At 39.2% G+C, this 21,250-nt stretch overlaps 1 long non-coding RNA gene across 3 annotated transcripts in view; it reads left to right on the plus strand.

The window, feature by feature from the left end:
- The window catches only part of LOC113603629 (uncharacterized), a 114,429-nt gene that overhangs the window by 42,005 nt on the left and 51,174 nt on the right, over positions 1-21,250 (plus strand). The window contains exon 2 of one of the 3 annotated variants that reach the window (XR_008299963.1): positions 528-605. The exons of the other annotated variants lie outside the window; for them this stretch is intronic. This is a non-coding gene — a long non-coding RNA (uncharacterized LOC113603629). The remainder of the gene's footprint in view (positions 1-527; positions 606-21,250) is intronic. 3 annotated transcript variants of the gene reach the window in all.

Genomic DNA, 21,250 nt, shown 5'->3' on the forward strand with positions numbered 1-21,250 from the left:
TTTTTTTGTGTATCTATTATAGGTTTTGGTATGTGGTTTCCATGAGGTTCATATGCAACAACTTACGTACATAACAGTTTATATTATATTAAGTTGTTAATCACTTAAGTTTGAACATATTCTAAAAGCAGTATGTTTTTGCTTTCCACCCTGTTTCGTTTTGATGTCATATTTTACTTTTTTTTTTGTTTTGTGTATCCCTTAACTCATTATTGTATATATAGTTGATTTTACTACTTTTGTCTTTTTATACTCATAGTAGCTTTACAAATAGTTGATTCATTTACCGTTACTGTACGTTTACTTTTACCAGTGAGCTGTTTTTCTTTCAAAATCTTCTTATTTCTAGTTATGGCCTTTTTTTTCCACTTAAAGAAGTCACTTTAACATTTCTAGTAAAGTCATTTTAGTGGTGATGAATTCCTTTACCTTTTATTTTGTTGAGGAAACTATCTCTCCTTGAATTCTGAATGATAATCTTGTCAAGAAGAGTATTCTTGACTGTAGGTTTTTTTTTTTTCTTTCAGCACTTTGAATAAATAATGCCACTCCCTTCAAGCCTACAGACTTCCTGTTGAAAATCAGCTGATTGCTGATAGCAATATGTAAGTGTTGCTTCTCTTTTGCTGCTTTTGAGATTCTTTCTTTAATTTTTGACATTTTGGTTATTTGTGTTTTGGTGTAGACCTCTTTGTTTTCATCTTGTTTGGGCTTTTATTCCTGGACAGGGATGTCTGTTTCCTTTCCAAGATTAGGGAGGTTTTCAGCTATTATTTCCTCAAGTAAGTTTTCTGCCCCTTTCTTTCTCTCTTCTTCTTCTGGGACTCCTATAATGGAAATGATAGCCCACTTGATATTCTAGAGGTCTCTTAAGCTATCCTCATTTTCTTTAATTCATTTTTCTTTTATCTTTCTGCTTGGCTGATTTCCATTACCCTATCTTCCAGATTGCAGATCCTCCTACTGCATCTAATCTGCTTTTGGTTTCCTGTAGTATATTTTTCATTTCAGTTATTGTATTCTTTGGTTCTGATTGGTTCTTTTTATATTATCTCTTTATTAAAGTTTTCACTATGTTTATTCTTCTCCTGAGTTTGGTGAGCATCTTTATGACCATTACTTTGAACTCTTTATCAGGTCTATTGCCTATCTCTGTTTCATTTAATTCTTTTTCTGAAGTTTTGTCTTGTTCTTTCATTTGGAAGATATTCCTCTGTCTCCTCATTTGGCTGACTCTATGCATTTATTTCTATGTGTTAAGTAGGCCAGCTATGTCTCCTGGTCTTAAGTAAGTGGCCATATGTGGAAGGCATCCTGTGGGGCCCAGAAGCACAGTTTCTTCTAGTCAGCAAAACCAGGCCCTCCAGGGGTGTACTCTGTGTGTAGGCTATGTGTACCCTCCAGTTGTGGATGGGCCTCTACTGCTACAAGCACACTGATATGTGGGGCTGGACCCTAGACAGCTGGGCTATGATTTCCAACCATGACTGTTGCAGGCACATGGTGTGGAGGACTGGATCCCCAACCCTACTCCAGGGAAGGAGACATTTTGGAGTGGCACATGTCCAGCCGAGGCTATCTGGTGTGTGTGGCAGGATGAGAGCCAGTTTGGAAAGGTGCTGGTCCTAGCTGAGGCCACCTACTGAGTGCGGCATTTTAGGAACCACTTTGGGAAGGCACATACAAGAGTGGGCAGGTGGGGCATGACAAATCTGCAAGGGCATTGTAGGGCAGGGTGAGAGGTGCTAGCAAGGTAGATGGAAGGTATCAGAACTAGTACCTGCCAGTATTGGGCCAATGAGACAGAATGAAGTCAAGAAAAATGGTACCTGCCAGTGTTTCCATTCCTGGAGAAGATTTCTACAGATTCCTTCCCCTCTCGAATATGCTGTAAAATTAGTCAATCAATCCCCTTCATGTATAGCCTAAGCACTTTTCAAACTGCTGTCTTTGTGCTGTGTCTCAAAGCAAGTGAGTTTGTGCATGGGCCCTTTAAGAATGGGGTCTCAGTTTTCTGTAGTCCTCCAGCTCTCCCAGAGTTAGCCCCACTGATTTTCAAAGCCAAACATTCTGGGGCTGGTCTTCTCAGTGAAGGTCCCCAGGGCACGTGGTGTTCATTGTGGGGCTTGAAAAATCCCACTTGTGGGTTTCCATGATGAGATCCCAACCAGACCAGTCTCTGCCCCTCTTACCCTTCACGATGTGTCTTTTTCTTTATATCTTTAGCTGTGGAAGAGCGTTCTGCTAGTCTTCAGGTTCTCAGAGAGTTGCTCCGTATATAGCTGAAGCCTTGGTGTGTGGGGGAAGGGAAGGAGGAAGTGAGTTCAGAATCTTCCTACTTTTCTATATGATCAGGATCTTCTCTTTGCCTTTTTATGGTTTGACTATGATATGTCTAGATGTAGATCTCTGAGTTAATCCCACTTAGAGTTTATTGAACTTGGATGTTCTTCATCAGATTTGGAACTTTTGAATATTTTTTTCCACTGCTTTCCCTTTTTCTATTCCTTCTGAGCCCCCCCTTTCTACACACGTTTGAATGCCTGATGGTATTTCACAGGACTCTAAAGCTCTGTTTATATTTCTTTTTTCTATCTGTTCCTCAGATTGTACAATCTCAACCGACCTTCCAGTTTGCTGATTCCTTCTGTCAGCTCAAGTCTGCTGTTGACATCTTCTCATGAATTTTTCACTTCACCTATTGTATTTTTTGGTACTCTATAAATTTCTATTTTGTTCTTTTTTTATAATTTTATAATTTCTGTCTCTTTAGTGGTATTCTCTATTTGGTGAAATATTGTTCTTATACTTTAGTTCTTTAGATGTACTTTCCTTTAGTTCTTTGAATATATTTATGATAGTTTAAAATTTTTGTCTGGTAAATCCAATTTATGGACTTTGTCAGAGAGTTTATACTGCTTGCTTTTTGCATGTGTGTGGGAGGGAGGGGCTTATTTTTATATTACAATATTTTGTTGTTGAAAACTGAACATTTAAAATAACAAAATATAGAAACTCTGGAAATCAGATTGTCTACCCCCTCCCCAAGTATTGTTGCTGCTGTTCATTGTTGTTGCTACTTATTTATTTAGTGATTGTCCTCAACCAATTCTGTAAAAATCTATTTTTTCTTGCATATAGCGAATAAAATCTGTTTTTTATCTTAATGTTCAGCTAATGATTATACAGTGATTTCCTTAAATATCTTGAACTGGTAAGTCTCTATCCTTTTCTGACGGGGTGTATGTGTTGGGATAAATTATCAATGCTATAGCATTCAGGTTTTAACTATGCCTTTCCCTTCGCTTCCTGCTTGTGTAGAGCCTCAAGGTCAGACAGAGGTGAGAGGCTAGGTTACCTCAGGTCTTTCCTGAGTATGTGCACAACTGTGCACATGAACATGTCTTTCTAGAAGTCCAGCAATGTCAGAGCTTTTCAAAGTCCCCTATGAACATCCCATTTCCCAATTTTTCCTTTTGAATTTTTTGGTAGCCTCTTAGACCCAAATGGTATTGTTGCTTTAGGCAGCTGCTGTGTTAAATAATTGCCATTAATTGTTTTCTATGAATACCCGACTCAGTGTGATAGGGCAGTTGTTAAATAAAGACAAGGCCCAAGAAGAGAGCTTATCCAGGAGCTTTCAGGCAGGTCAGAGTGACAGTTATCTGAGAATTGGAGAGCTTCAGGAGAGCTCTACTCCCTTCCTGTGCGCTTCCTGTGGCTGCTGGGTTGCTGGTTTTCACTGGGGTTGCATGGCTATTAATTGTTCCAAAGTTACTGTGGAGCTGGGGTGGGGGTGATAGGAATAGGGTAAATCACAAAGCTTGCTGTTTTTACCTGCAGTCAGGTGTTTTCCTTTAATAAACACTCAAGTTATTGAAAATAAATCAACTTTGTTTATTTGAATTAACAGAATATGAAAAGTTCTAAAGAAGTTAATTCTATGTTTGCCATGGTCTCATTGTGGATTTTTGGAGGGCCTTACCTCTACCCCTTGAGAAATCTTCACTTCAGTGTTATTTTGACACCGTTCACTCTATTCCGTCTCTCATACTTCACAGGTCTCAGTAGTTGACCTCCCTTCCCAGCTCAGAAGTTGAGTGGGAATGAACTGCAACCTCGTTTCTCTAATTCAGAAACTCTCCATCCTCATTCTATCATCATAGAAGAGACGTCTTTACAAACTCAGCACTTCTCCGGGCAGCTTTCCAGTGGCCTCTCATCTCACTCACAGCAAATCCAAAGCCCTTTCCATGGTCTAAGAGGCCTAAAACATACTTATCACCGCCTCTCTGATCTCAGCTCCTACCACTCTTCTCCTTGCTCACAGTACTTCAGCTTGCTGCTCTTCTTGCTGTTCTTTTAGCAATGAAAAATGCTCCTACCTCAGGGCCTTTACATGTGATGTTTTCTTTGTTTTGTGCACCTTGCCCTCAGTGTCCACGTGGTTCACTTTCTCACCCTCTTCATAGATTCGCTCAACTATCTCTTATCAGAGAAGTCTTCTACAAGAATGAATGATTCCATCATCTTTCACCTTATCAGAGTCTCTATTGGATATCTCCCTTTTCTCTCCTATACCTTCAACAAAAAATTTTTAATGCTACTTTCTTTTCTTAAGACAAATCTTTCCTTTGTCCCTGCTTTCCTTGCTAGTTACCTTTCTGTCTTTCTCCTCTAATTCAAAACTTAACTTTAGGAGATGTTTATAATTCTTAAGAGATTTTATACTTACGTCTTCTACTGGCTCACCTTGTACTCACTTCTTAACCCTCTGCAACCTTACATTCATGCCCAGTACCCCATTAAAATTACTCAAGGTCACCAACAAGCTTCTTGCTACCAGATGCAATGGACGGTTTCACAACCTAATCTGACGTGACCTTTCGCCAGCATTTGGTACTGCTGGCCACTTCTTCCTTTAAGTATTCCCTTCAGAGGCTTGAATGACATTGTACCCTCCTGATTCTCCTATTATTGCTGCTATCTCCTTGGGTCTCTTTTGAGATTCCTTCTCTTCTGTCTGTCCCTTAAATGCAACTCTCAAAATTCCATCCCCAGCTTACCTTTCTTGTCATTCTACATACTTTCTGGATCACTCTCCATACTTTGGATTCCCGCTTGCAAGGTGATGCCTCCCAGATCTATAATTCCAGCCTGGTTCTTTCTCCAGAGCTTCAGATCAATATATGCAACTGGTGCCTGGTCCCTACACAGATGCCTCAGACTTAACATATTAAAACTTGGATTCAGGTCCCCTAGACACGTTTGCTAGTAGCTACCCTCTCTCTTACCACCTACACCCAATAACCACGATCTGATGATTCTCACTCCAGAATTCTTTTAGGATCAATCCACTTTGCTCTATTCCATGGCTACCACCCCAGTTTAGGCCACCACCATCTCTCGCTAGCATTATTTTCCCCCATTGATTTTAAGGTATTAAAATCATTAGCAGAGTTTATGAAGGCCAGCATGATATGTCTCTTACTTATGTCTTCACTTTCATCTTGAGCCTCAACCCTCAAAATCTATGATCTAGTCATGCTATGCTTCTTCACTCTTCTTACTCCTGAACCTTTAAACAGCCATCCCTCTCCTCTGGTTAAGTCTCTTGATTGTCTTCAGGTCTTGTCTTAGCTTATCGTCCTCTAAGAAACCTTTTCCAACTCTCCACATATAGATTACATGCTTGTATTATGTGCCATATTATATACGACTGTCTGTTTAGCAGACCCTAATTGGGCAAGATACAGAAGAAAGAAGTGATGGTTATTTGGAACTAAAGACCTGCTGGGGGTACATTATAAAGAGCCCAATAGAAAGAATCCAGACCTTGCTCTTTAAAATAAAATGTTACCAACATCTATTCAGTGGCAGTGACTAACATGGAAAAGAAACCACAGATTTTTGGCCAGTGTGTGAGTAACAAATTAGCAAGAGTACTGAAGGGGCCAGGACCTCAGGTGAAAGGCAGAAGGAGCCAGTCAGAGAACTGACTAGGAACTACAAAGTTCTAGGCACTTTGCTTTTTATTTAAGAATGTGGGGCAAATAAATCTCCCAGGTGTCCACAAGGTGCTGGATTTCTACAGTTACAATAATAAAAATCAAACCACAGATTCTATGCCCAGATTTGTCCTTTTTACTAGATCTAATAGTCAAATTAGATCTAACAGGACTTGTGCATGGAATGGTTATCTCTGAGCACCCAGCTGTCTCCTCCCACCAAGATCTTGCTGCTCATAGTGTGTGTCTGACTGGAGAACCACACCTTAGTCAGAAAATGACATTGTCCCTACAGAAGGGACTCTAGCCACCATTGTACTAGATGGCTGGTGTATAGTCCATTCATCACCCAGTAAAGATGACCCCACTTAGAGATGATCTTAGCTTCTCTTAACTTGGAGATTAGAGATTAGAAATTAGGATGACAAAAAATCTATTCAAATATGAGTAAGAAATCAGGAATTAAATTTGTATTATTTCACCTGCGGGTTGTGTGTGTGTGTGTGTGTGTGTGTGTGTGTTTGTGTGTGTGCGTGCATGTGTGTTTGAGAGGGCTTGAAAATACACATAGGAAATCAGCTTTTGGAAGTCATTCCCCAACCAGTATATTTTATTTTAGACTGTTAAATTAACTTGATGCAAATATATGGTTGGGTGGTATACCAGATGACAAGAATAGAGGATATCATTTGTACAAGTGTCAGAATTCATGATCTACACCAACTTTTTCACTTGAGTTAAAGAGCAGAAACCCACACATCAGGAGTATAACCAAAAAAATCTTTCCTTCATTGTGCTGCAGGCAAGCAGCCTGGAAGAATTCTTCAAAACCTCCAACTGTGAAGAACGGTATTATCATGTCATTTGAGTCCTTGCCACTCTGCTTTGTAAGGCTTTGGCATTTCTTACTGTCTAATTTCTAACTGTCTAAGCAGGTCTTCCATTCTATGCCGAAGAAGCAATGTTTCCCTAGCTTCATTTTACAGGACAAGCCAAATATATAATCAGAGACAGGCTCTGGAGAACAGAGAATGGGGGTAGCAGGACTTTCCCCTTCTTGGATAGCTGTACCCCAATTGCCTATATGTAGATCAAAGTGCGGTCCCAGCACTGGCAACATCAACCTCACCTGGGCACATGGTAGAAATGCAAAGTCCCAGACCCTCCCCCTAGACTTTCTGAATCAGACATTCTGACACAGGGCCCAGAAATGTGTTCTAAAAGGCTCTCCAGGTAATTCTGATGCTACTACCGTGGGGAACCACTCCCTTTACTAATCTCAGGCACCCCAGATCAAGGGCAGAAAACAGGACCTATGCTTGTCCAATTAGAGTAAATGTCAGGAATTTATCAGAAGCTCCCAGAAGACTCCTGTTCTTCCAGCTGTCTTGGAGTCAGTTTCCTGTACAGCTGGCTTATAATCCCAAATGGAGAACCTGTCTGAGAATGAAGCCAACACATGGAAGAAAGCCCAGCAAGCTGGGCCAAGCCCTGTGCCTCAAGGCAGAGAGAAACAGGTCCTGATAATGTTGCTGGAGTCCAGACATCAAGCATGACTTCAAGCCAGTTCTGCTGTGAGCTATCCAGATACAAAAGTGGATTACCTTTTTACTGAAGCCAGTTTGGCCCAGGTACCTTGACACTTAAGACTGAAGGAATTCTAAGGGATACAATATGCAAATGATATTCTGTGCCAGTCAGTGGAGATAAGCATTTTTTTAAAAGCCACTAAACTGATGAGAACTCCCTCTTAGTAGAGAACCTTGCCTCCTGAATTATGAAGAAAATTAAGGTCATTTGGACACTATTATCAGCATGGCCTTTCTCTTCTTCCACTCTGAGATGAGGAGGTGACTTCTCTGGAAGGCTCCTTCACCCCCTGTGTCCTTGATCCTCTACCTTCCCACATCTCCCAGGACCTTGCTCCTTAGGTCACTCCTTTTCCCTTCTAGAGCCTCTGCCTCTCCTTCCCTAAATCCTTATTGCCACCAGTCTATAAATATGCCTAAATCTCTCATCCTAAAGAATCTCTGTCTTGACACTGAGCTTTCTTGTGGTATGGTCCAGCCTCTTGACCACAATTCTCATTCAAACATTGCAAGTAAGTAATATAGATTTACTATTTTCATTGCCTCACCTCCCAGGGTGCTTCAATTTGACTTCTCACTTCACCACTTACCTGAAAATGTTTTCATTAGGATTACCAATGGCCACCCCATGCTGAGTCCAGTGGACATTGTCCTGAGCTTTCTTGAGTTCTCTGTTGTATTTGACATCATTGGTCATTCTTTTCTTCCTGATATTCTTTACTTCCTTGGCTTCTATGATATCACTCTCTTCTAATTCTTTTCACACTTCCAGCTTCTCCTCTGTGTGTCTAGTAAAATTTGGTGTAACCTGGGATTCTGTCCTTAGTGCATTGTTCCTCTCCTCTTTCTCTCCATGAATGATCTTAGGCATTCTCCTGTCTCAACTAGCACCAATGTTCCATGGATTCCAGAATCTGGTTACCTATCCCAGATCTTTCCCTAGGCTTCAGACACATACATCCAACTACCTATTGGATATCATATTGATGTTCTATAGTCTTCTTACATTCAACATGTCCCCAACTGACCTAATAATAACCCCCAACCCCATCATGTCTTCATTTTGTATTTTCTACTTCAATTGGCAACACCACTACCAACCAAATCACTCATGTAAGAACTCGTCTTGGAGGAGCCAAGATGGCGGAACAGCATGGAAGTCTTTTGTGTGTCTCACGTCCATGATTACAGCCAGACCAACACTAAACCATCCTACACACCTAGAAAAGTGGAGGATTAACACAACAATCTGCACAACCTGAACCACAGAATTCAGCAGAAAGAGAAAAAATTCATTTTATTTTCAATTTTTATTAAAAATATTTTTTTAATTCTTATTACTATATTTTTTAATTTTGTGTAATTTTTTTCAAATTCTATTTTACTTCCATCATTTTATTTTAGTCTACTTCAGTGTATTCACCTTTTCAAATTTTCAAACTATTTCCTTTTTTTTTCTTTTTTCCCTTTTTCGTTTCTTTTCTTTTTCTTGAATGAAGAAAGAGAAAACCTTCATTTTTTACTTTCAATTTCTATTAAAAATATTTTTCTTTCATTTTTTTACTATATTTTTTGCTTTTATGTAAATTTTTTCAAATTCTATTTTATTTCCATCATATTTTAGTCTACTATAGTATATTCACTTTTTCAAATTCTCAAATGATTTCCTCTTTTTTCTCCCCCCCCTTTGTTTCTATAATCTGTCAAACCACTTTCAACACCCAGACCAAAACACACCTAGGATCTAGCATCATTTATTTAATTTGTGTGTGTATATGTGTATGTTTAATTTTTTAATTTTAATATTTTTTAAATTTTATTTTTTTAATTTTATTTTTTTCTTTTAATTTTTCTACCTCATTAATTCCTTTTCTCCCTTCAAAAAGACAAAATGAAGGAGTTCACCCCAAAAGAAAGAGCACAAAGAAACGACAGCCAGGAATTTAACCAACACAGATGCAAGCAAGATGTCTGAACCAGAATTTCAAGTCACGATAATAAGAATACTAGCTGGAGTCAAAAATAGATTAGAATCCCTTTTTGCAGAGATGAAAGAAGTAAAAAATAGAATGAAATTAAAAATGTTATAACTGAGCTGCAATCACAGATGGATGCAGCAGTGGCAAGGATGTATGAGGCAAAACAGAGAATCAGTGATATAGAGGACAAACTTATAGAGAATAACAAAGCAGAAAAAAAGAGGGAGATTAAGGCAAAAGAGCACGATTTAAGACTTAGAGAAATCAGTGAATCATTAAAAAGGAACAACATCAGAATCATAGGGGTCCCAGAAGAGGAAGAGAGAGAAATAGGGGTAGACAGGTTATGTGAGCAAATCATAGCGGGAAACTTTCCTAACCTGGGGAAAGACACAGACATCAAAATCCAGGAAGCACAGAAGACCCCCCATTAGATTCAACAAAAACCGACCATCAACAAGGCATATCATAGTCAAATTCACAAAATACACCGGTAAGGAGAGAATCATGAAAGCAGCAAGGGCAAAAAAAAGCCCCTAACCTACAAGGGAAGACAGATCAGGTTTGCAGCAGACATCCGCATAAACTTGGTAGGCCAGAAAGGAGTGGCAGGATATATCCAGTGTGCTGAATCAGAAAAATATACAACCAAGAATTCTTTATCCAGCAAGGCTGTCATTCAAAATAGGAGGAGAGATAAAAAGTTTCCCAAACAAAAATGAGTTTGTGACCACTAAACCAGCCCTGCATGAAATTTTAAGGGGACTCTCTGAGGGGAGAAAAGATGGAAAAAAAATTACACACACACACACACACCAAAAGCAACAAAGATTAGAAAGGACCAGAGAACACCACCAGAAACTCCCAACTCTACAAGCATCATAATGGCAATAAATACATATCTTTCAGTACTCACTCTAAACGTCAATGGACTCAATGCTCCAATCAAAAGACATAGGGTAATAGAGTGGATAAGAAAACAAGATCCATCTATATGCTATTTACAGGAGACCCACTTCAGACCTAAAGACAACATCAGATTGAAAATAAGGGGACAGAGAACCATCTATCATGCTAATGGTCAACAAAAGAAAGCCAGCGTAGCCATACTTATATCAGACAATCTAGACTTTAAAATAAAGACTGTATCAAGAGATGCAGAAGGGCATTATATCATAATTGAGGGGTCTATCCACCAAGAAGACATAGCAATTATAAACATTTTTGCACCAAATGTGGTAGAACCCAAATATATAAATCAATCACAAACATAAAGCAACTCATCGATAGTAATACCATAAGAGTAGGAGACTTCAACACCCCACTTACAGCAATGGACAGATCATCTAATCAAAAAAATCAACAAGGAACAATGGTTTTGAATGACACACTTGACCAGATGGACTTAACAGATATATTCAGAACATTTCATCCTAAAGCAGCAGAATATACATTCTTCTCCAGTGCACATGGAACGTTCTTCCAGAATAGACCACATACTGGGACACAAATCAGCCCTCAGCAAGTACAAAAAGATCGAGATCATACCATGCATATTTTCAGACCACAATGCTATGAAACTCGAAATCAACCACAAGAAAAAATTTGGAAAGGTAGCAAATACTTCGAGACTGAAGAACATCCTACTAAAGAAAGAATGGGCTAACCAAGAAGTTAAAGAGGAAATTAAAAGGTATACGGAAGCCAATGAAAATGATAACACTACAACCCAAAACCTCTGAGACACAGCAAAGGCGGCCATAAGAAGAAAGTATATAGCAATCCAGGCCTTCCTAAAGAAGAAAGATCTCAGATATACAACCTAACCTTACGCTTTAAAAAGCAGGAAAAAGAACAGCAAATAAAACCCAAAACCAGCAGAAGACAGGAAATAATAAAGATTAGAGCAGAAATTAGTGCTATCAAAACCAAAAAAAACCAAAAAACAAAAAAACCAAACAAACCAGAACAGATCAATGAAACCAGAAGCTGGTGCTTTGAAAGAATTAACAAAATTGATAAACCACTAGCCAGCTTGATCAAAAAGAAAAAGGAAAGGACCCAAATAAATAAAATCAAGAATGAAAGAGGAGAGATCACAACCAACACAGCAGAAATAAAAACAATAATAAGAGAATATTATGAGCAATTATATGCCAATAAAATGGGCAATCTGGAAGAAATGGACAAATTCCTAGAAACATATACACTACCAACACTGAAACAGGAAGAAATAGAAAATTTGAACAGACCAATAACCAGTAAGGAAGTCAAATTAGTAATCAAAAATCTGCCAAAAAACAAGAGTCCAGGGCCAGATGGCTTTCCAGGGGAATTCTGCCAAACATTTAAGGAAGACTTAACACCTATTACCTTGAAGGTGTTCCAAAAAATAGAAATGGAAGGAAAACTTGCAAACTCTTTCTATGAAGCCAGCCTTACCTTGATTCCAAAACCAGACAGAGACCCCACTAAAATGGAGAACTATAGACCACTTTCCCTGATGAACATGGATGCAAAAATCCTCAACAAGATATTAGCCAACCGGATCCAACGATACACTAAAAAAATTATTCACTGCGACCAAGTTGGATTTATACCTGGGATGCAGGGCTGGTTCAATATCCACAAAACAATTAACGTGATTCATCACATCAATAAAAGAAAAGACAAGAACCATATGATCTTCTCAATAGATGCAGAGAAAGAATTTGACAAAATACAGCATCCTTTCTTGATAAACATCCTCAAGAAAATAGGGATAGAAGGAGTATACCTCGAGATCATAAAAGCCATATATGAACAATCCAATGCTAATATCCTCCTCAATGGGGGAAAAACAGAAAGCTTACCCCCTAAGGACAGGAACAAGACAGGGATGTCCACTCTTGCCACCGTTATTCAACATAGTATTGGAAGTCTTAGCCTCTGCAATCAGACAACACAAAGAAATAAAAGGCATCCAAATCGGCCAGGAGGAAGTCAAACTTTCACTCTTTGCAGATGACACGATACTCTATATGGAAAACCCAAAAGATTCAACCAAAAAACTGCTAGAATGGATTCATGAATTCAGCAAAGTTGCAGGATATAAAATCAATGCACGGAAACCGGTTGCATTCCTGTACACCAACAATGAAGCAACAGAAAGAGAAATCAAGGAATCAATCCCATGTACAGTTGCACAAAAAACCATAAAATACCTAGGAATAAATTTAACCAAAGAGGTGAAAAATCTCTTTTGAAAACTATAGAAAAGCTTATGAAAGAAATTGAAGAAGACACACAAAAAAAAAAAAAAATGGAAAAAGATTCCTTGCTCCTGGATAGGAAGAACAAATGTTGTTAAAATGTTGATACTACCCAAAGCTACCTACATATTCAATGCAATCCCTATCAAAATAACACCAGCATTCTTCACAGAGCTAGAACAAATAATCCTAAAATTTGTATGGAACCAGAAAAGACCCCGAATAGCCAAAGCAACCTTGAAAAAGTAAACCAAAGCAGGAGGCATCACACTCGCAGACTTCAAGCTATACCACAAAGGTGTAATCATCAAGACAGTATGGTACTGGCACAAGAACAGGCACTCAGATCAATGGAACAGAATAGAGAACCCAGAAATGGACCCACAAACGTATGGGCAACTCATCTTTGACAAAGCAGGAAAGAATATCCAATGGAATAAAGACAGTCTCTTCAGCAAGTAGTGCTGGGAAAACTGGACAGCGACATGCAGAAGAATGAACCTTGACCACTTTCTTACACCATGCACAAAAATAAACTCAAAATGGATGAAAGACCTCAATGTAAGACAGGAAGCCATCAAAATCCTTGGGGAAAAAGCAGGCAAAAACCTGTTTGATCTTGGCTGCAGCAACTTCTTATTTAACACGTCTCTGGAGGCAAGGAAAACAAAAGCAAAAATGAAATATTGGGACCTCATCAAAATAAAAATATTCTGCACAGTGAAGGAAACAATCAGCAAAACTAAAAGGCAACCGACAGAATAGAAGAAATTTGCAAATGACATATCAGATAAAGGGTTAGTATCCAAAATCTATAAACTTCTCAAACTCAACACCCAAAAAACAAATAATCCAATGAAGAAATGAGCAAAAAACATGAATAGACACTTCTCCAAAGTGGATGTCTATCCAGATGGCCAACTGACACATGAAAAAATGCTCCACATCACTCATCATCAGGGAAATACAAATCAAAACCACATTGAGATACCACCTGACACCTGTCAGAATGGCTAACATTAACAACTCAGGCAACAACAGATGTTGGCAAGGATGTGGAGAAAGAGGGTCTTTTTTGCATTGTTGGTGGGAATGCAAGCTGGTGCAGCCATTCTGGAAAATAGTATGGAGGTTCCTCAAAAAACTAAAAGTAGAACTACCCTATGACCCAGAAATTACACTACTAGGCATTTATCCAAGGGATACAGGTGTGCTGTTTCACATGTACCCCCATGTTTATAGCAGCACTATCAACAATAGCCAGAGTATGGAAAAAGCCCAAATGTCCATCGAGGGATGAATGGATAAAGAAGATGTGGTATATATATACAATGGAGTATTACTCAGCAATCAAAAAGAATGAAATCTTGCCATTTGCAACTACGTGGATGGAACTGGAGGGTATTATGCTAAGTGAAATTAGTCAGAAAAAGACAAAAATCATATGACTTCCCTCATATAAGGACTTTAAGAGACAAAACAGATGAACATAAGGGAAGGGAAATAAAAATAATATAAAAACAGGGAGGGGGACAAAACAGAGGAGACTCATAAATATGGAGAACAAACTGAGGGTTACTGGAGGGGGTTTGAGAGGGGGGATAGACTAAATGGGTAAGGAGCACTAAGGAATCTACTCCTGAAATCATTGTTGCACTATATGCTAACTGATTTGGATGTAAACCTAAAAAAATAAAAAATAAAATTAAAAAAAGTTGTATAGGAATAATATATATAAAAAACAAAAAAGAACTCATCTCTTCCCCCTGCTTGACCTCTAACTTCTAGTCAATCACACATCCTGCGGATCTTGCCTACCAAAGAGTTCTCTCCATCTGTATCACCTCTTTGTATTTAAACCATATTCAAGATGTTTGTCACTTCCCCATGTATTAGGTCTTTCTTTTCCTCTTCAAATTAAAGCTTCTTATAGGCCTCCAGAAGGCCTAATATGGAAACATGGCCAAGCAAAATTATACTGCCTCCTCTCATGATCAGATTCTTTTATTGCCTTCTCATTGCCAATAGCATCATTTCTCAAATTGTCAACCACGTAATATCTGCATCAGGCTCACCTAAGGTGTTTGTGACAATGCTAATTCTCATTGGTAATCAGAATCAGTGATTATACTGGTAATTTTACCCAACCATATTATCCAGCTGGTGCCTAGATGTTTTCCCACATGTACCTCAGTGATACAGACATAAAAATTTTGGAAGCTCTGGTCCATTTGCACACCAGGACCCTCCTATTCCTAGCTCTTGCCTCTCCCATCTTATTTCTTTCTTACTATTCCTTGACTTTAGCTCCATGCTTTGGTAATCCTAAATGCCTGTATTATCCCATACTGTGTGCATCTCCTGTTTGATTTTCTCTTGTCTCTACTGAAACACTCAGCTTCCTCCCATCACTCTCTACCCCCTTTGCCTGGTTTTCTCCTATTTAACCAGTGAGATTCACTTCAAATTTCCTCTTTTGCAGTAGTTTTTAGTGTTCTACCCTCCAATTCCTCTGCTTTTTTATATCTGGTCTCCTTCTTTGCAACAGGTTAGATCCCCTCTTGAGCTTCCACATGTATATCTCTATTATTGCTCTTATCCTTGGTCTCAGAGTTCACAATTTGTGAGCCTCTTCTTTCCTGTACAATGTGAGGACCTTGAAGTCAGGGAATGTGTCCTGTTCAGTTCACTAATCCTCCTCCTGAGCATAGGCTGGATATAGAGTAGGCACTGAAATATTTCTTCCATAAATGAAATATACATACTATGGATACTCCCTATCCTTATTTTTTTCTATCCTTGTGAGCTTTTCTCTGCTTCAGAAATGGGAAATTGTTCATGATATAAGCAGACAAAGGTGCAGAGGTAGGGCACAAATGGTAAGAGAGGAGTGAGGAGGTAGAAGATGAAATTAATAGTGATGGCATTAAAGATGAACAGAGAAGGAAGACGCTCAAGCTGCTCATGGAAAAGAGACCATTAAGGCCATTATGATAGTGGAGGAAGAAGGTCATGAGCTTCTGAACAATGGCAACGTTCTTCTCTGTTTTCCTAGTTTGTTAAGAATTTTTATCATGAGAGGGTGTTGGATTTAATCAAATGCTTTTTTGCATTTGTTGAATGATGGTGTGATTTTTTTTTTATCCTTCATTCTGTTAATGTGGTTGTGTTACATTCATTGATTTTCATATGCTGAGCCATTGTTGTAAGCTGGGATAAATCCCATTTGCTCATGGTATATAATTCCTCTTACTATGCTGTTAAATTTGGTTTGTTCAGGATTTTTTGCATCTGTGTTCATTAGGGATATTGGTCTATAATTTTCTTATAGTGTCCTTATCTGTCTTTGGTATCAGGTTAATGCTGGCCTCATAAAATAAATTTGGCAATGTTCCCTCTGATTCAGTTTTTGGAATAGTTTGAGAAGTATTGGCATTAATTATTCTTTATTTTATTTTATTTTTATTTTTTGTTAGAGGGAGCATTAGTTCCTCTTTAAATGTTTGGTAGAATTGGCCAGTGAAACCACCTGGTCCTGGGCTTTTCTTTGTTGGGAGGTTTTGTTTACTGATTCAATCTCCTTGCTAGTTATATAAGTCTGTTCAGATTTTATATGTCTTCATGAGTCAGTCTTTATAGGTTGTGTCTTTCTAGGAACTTATCCATTTTTTCTATGTTATCCAGTTTGTTGGTATAAATAAAGGCCATATATGAAAAGACCTAAAAATATAAAACTCCTAGAATACAGCATAGAGGAAAATCTTCATGACATTGGTCTTGGCAGTGATTTCTTGGATATGACATCAGAAGCACAGCAAAAGACACAGTTAATGTAGTGAAAAGGCAGTCTATGGAATGGGAGAAAATACTTGTATAACATTTATCTGTTAAGGTATTGATTTCTAAAATATATAAAAAAAGTTCCTACAACTCAATAGCTAAAAACAACCTGATTTAAAAAATGGGCTAAGGACTTGAATAGGAATTTTTACAAGGTCATGCAAATGACCAGCAGGTGTATGAAAAGATGCTTAATGTCATTTGCCATCAGGGAAATGCAAATCAAAACCACGATGTGATACCACCTCACATGTTAGTATGGCTGTTACAAAACCAAACTGAAAGAAACAAGTGTGGATGTGGAAAATGTGGAGAAATTGGAACCCTTGCACATCATTGTTGGTGAGGAAGCAAAATGGTGCAGTTGGAATATAGAGGTTCCTCATAAAATTAAAAATGGAACTGCCATAGGACTTAGCAATTCTACTTCTGGATATTTACCCAAAGGAACTGGAATCAGAATCTTGAAGAGATGACTCCACACCCATGCTGATTGAAGCATTATTTACAGTAGCCAAGATGTGGAAACAACCTAAATTTCCATCAATAGAAGAAAGAATTTTTTAAAATGTGGTACATACTGGGGCGCTGGGTGGCTCAGTCAGTTAAGTGTCTGACTTCAGCTTGTTGCATCTACACAACTCCTGAAACAGAATGCTACGGGCACCAGTGACAGTCACAACAAAGTTTATTACAATGAGAGGCAAGGCCGACCGATCGGGACCAACACTCTTGATAAGAGTGCAGCCCCGAGCAGCCAGGGTACAGGGTTTTTATGGCCGATCACATCATTTTATCATCACCTGGGAAGAGAACAGAGAATTCCCGGATGAGTTAGAAACAGTTGCTGGATGAGGTGATTATTTTAGACTTTCTGCCGCTAAGTTGCAACCAGTGGATCTCCTTGACCTTGCCTCTCATGCTCTTTTCTTTGAACTTCTGATTCCTTAGTTGGTAAAGCCTGATTTACAAGAGTATGAAGTGTAATTTACAAGAGTAAAGCAAGGCTGTTATCTCTTGACCTTCAGTGTCAGAACAAAGCTGTTATTTTTCAAGCTACGCCATTAGCCCTACACTAAAATTTAACCCTTACAATCTCATGTCATGATCTCACAGTTTGTGAGTTCAAGTCCCGCATCGGGCTCTGTGCTGACAGCTTGGAGCCTGGAGTCTGCTTCAGATTCTGTGTCTCCCTCTCTGCCCTTCTCTGTCTCCTGCTCACGCTCTGTCTCTCTCTCCTTCGAAAATAAATAAATGTTAAAAAAAATTTTTTTTAATGTGGTACATGCTTATAATGGAATATTATTCAGCCTTAAAAAAGAAGGAAATCCTGGAATATGTGACAACATGGACAAACTTTGAGGACATTATGCTAGGTGAAATAAACCAGTCATAGAAGGATAAATACTGTACAATTCCACTTCTTTGAAGCATCTAAAATAGTCAAACTCATTGAGGCAAAGAATAGAATGGTGACTGGGAGAAATGAAAATGGGGAGTTGCTAATTAGTGGGTATAAAATTTCTGTTTTTATTCCAAAAAGTAGAAGAGGAAGGAGAACTTCCAAATTCATTCCTGGAGGCTAGAATCACCCTTATACCGATACCAGATAAAGACACTACAGAAAAAGAGCTACAGGCCTGTATCTCTGATGAACATAGGTGCAAGAATCCTCAACAAAATACTAGCAAACCAAATCAAACAATACAGTAAAAAAAAAAATCATTCACCACAATCAAGTGGGATTTATTTCTGGGATACAAGGGTGATTCAATATTTGCACATCAACCAATGTGATATATTACATCAACGAGAGAAAGGATAAAAACCATATGATCAATAGATGCAGAAAAAGCACTTGGCAAAGTACAAAATTCACTCATGATAAAAATACTCAACAAAGTAGGCTTAGAGGCAACATACGTCAACACAATAAAGTCCATATATGAAAAACCCACAGATGACATCATACTTAATGGTGAAAAGCTGAGAGCTTTTTCCTTAAGATCAGGAACAAGATAAGGATGTCCACTCTCACCACTTTTATTCAACATAGCCCTAGCAATCAGATAAGAAAATTAAGTCCTAGCCACAGCAATCAAAAAGAAAAGAAAAAGAAAGAAAAGGCATCTAAACTGGTAAGGAAGAAGTAAAACTTTTGCTATTTGCAGATGACATGATACTATATATAGAAAACCCTAAACACTCCACTGAAAACTTCTGGAACTGATAAATGAATTAAGTAAGGTCACAAAACAAAAAATCAGTATATAGAAACCCATTTCATTTCTATACACTAATAATAAAGTAGCAGAAAGAGAAATTGAGAAAACAATCCCATTTATAATTGCACCAAAAACAATAAAAATACCTAGGAATAAACTTAACCAATGAGGTGAAAGATCTATACTCTGAAAACTGTAAGACACTGATGAAAGAAATTGAAGATGATACGAACAAATGGAAAGATATCCCATGCTCAATATTTGAAGAACAAATATTTCTTAGATGTCCATACTACCCAAAGCAATCTACATATTTAATGCAATCCCTATCAAAATACCAACAGCATTTTTCACAGAACTGGAACAAATAATCCCAAAATTTGTTTAGAACCACAAAAGACCCTGAATAGCCAAAGAAATCTTGAAAAAGAACAACACTGAAGTATCACAATCCCAGATTTCAAACTATACTGCAAAGCTGTAGTAACCAAAACAGTATGGTATTGGCACAGAGACTATTGCAAAGATGGTGGAGTAGGAGGACCCTGGGCTCACTTTGTCTCATGGGTACACCTAGATAATACCCACATTGGTGAAAATAACCTGGAAGATGACCTGGAGACTTACAGAACAAACTCTCCACAGCTCAACACAGACAAGAAGCCACATGGAAGAGGGTAGGAATGGTGGAGATGCAGTTGAGCACTAAATGGACTTGTAGGGCATTCCATGGGAAGGAGGGAGCCATGGGCATAGAGAGGGGAGAAACATTACTCTCACATCAGGGGAGACCATGCGGGGAAGAGAAATCCCAATAACATTTGGCTTTGAAAACCAGAGGGGCTGAATCTTGTGAGTTCTTACAACCAGTAGAACTTAAAACCTGGAATTTTAAAAATCATCAGCTCAGTTTTCAGGGAGCTGGGAGGGTAAGAAGAAACTGGGTCCTTGCCCTTAGAGACAGGAGATAGAGGGTAGAACCAGTAGTTTGAAAAATGCTTAGGGCTAGAGGAGAGAGTGGTTTACTCATCTCAGAGTGTGTCCAGGAGGGACAGAGATTGGTGGGGGACTCCTCCAGGAACAAAGGAGCTGGCAAATGCCACTTTCCTCCTCTACCCCCCGGCCTAGATACCCAGCTACTTCTGGAAACCAGTGCCAAGACTTGCCACCTAACTTGCTTGCACTGTAGCCTGCCATCCCCTCACCCCAACTCCCACATTGCGCTTTTGTGGATCCACCCCTCCAGACTGAACTGCTTCAGTCCTGGTGCTGCAGGGCCCCTCCCACAGGGGACTACCAGCCCACAAACGTTGCTAACCCTGCCTCTCTAGCCCCTATGCATGTTGTGGCTCCACCCCTTCCAAAACGCTCTTGGCCAGATCCCATCAAAGCAGTACCAGAAGCCTGGCACTGTGCAAGTAGCCCATACAAGGGCCAACACCACTCCAAAGTGAGTTCTGCCCCAGGGAGAGGGGGAGATAACCACATACACCAGACTGACTGTGGCCCCAACAGTGGGCTGGGGCAGACAGCTGGTCTGACTGCAGGCCCTGCCCACCACCTGTCTCAGGGGACAGCATAGGGAAAGTGCCCTGTAGTTTGGCACTACTTCATCTCTAGCAAATACCTGGTCTGACCCAACTAAAGCCCAAGGTAGCCCCAGAATGGCCCACTAACACAGGGACCAGACCCAGCCCACAGCAGACAAAGAGAACCATTACACATGACTGGACTGAAGGTAAACACAGCTCAGCCCACAATAGTAACACACATAGGAGGTAACCCTGAAGTGCCATTTTCTAGTGAAAAGGAGACATTGCACTGTGGGGAACTACAGGACCTATTCTTCACAAAGCCACTACTTTCAAGAACAGGAGATGTAGCTAACTTTCCTAACACGTAGAAACAGACATAGCAATAGATAAAATGAGGAGACAGAAGAATATGTCCCACATGAAAGAATAGAACAAAATCATAGCAAGAGACCTAAGCAAAATGGAGGTAAGTAATATGTCTGGAAAAGAATTTAAAGTAATGGCCATAAAGATACTTACTAGACTTGAGAAAAGAATGGAGGACCTCAGAAGAGACCCTCAAAAAAGAGAAGACATAAAAAAGAACCAATCTGAGATGATAAACTCAATAAATGAAATTAAATATAGACTACCTTCGGGGTGCCTTGGTGACTCAGTTGGTTAAGCTTCTGGCTTTGGCTCAGGTCATGATCTCGATGGTTCATGGGTTCAAGCCCCATATTGGCTCTCTGCTGTCAGCACGGAGCCAGCTTTGGATCCTCTGTCTCCCTCTGTCTCTCCCCCTCCCCCGCCCCTTGCACACTCTCTCTTTCTCTCTCAAAAA

This window comes from Acinonyx jubatus, chromosome B4 (genome assembly GCF_027475565.1).
Source record: "Acinonyx jubatus isolate Ajub_Pintada_27869175 chromosome B4, VMU_Ajub_asm_v1.0, whole genome shotgun sequence".
In the NCBI taxonomy this organism is placed as follows: Eukaryota; Metazoa; Chordata; class Mammalia; order Carnivora; family Felidae; genus Acinonyx; species Acinonyx jubatus.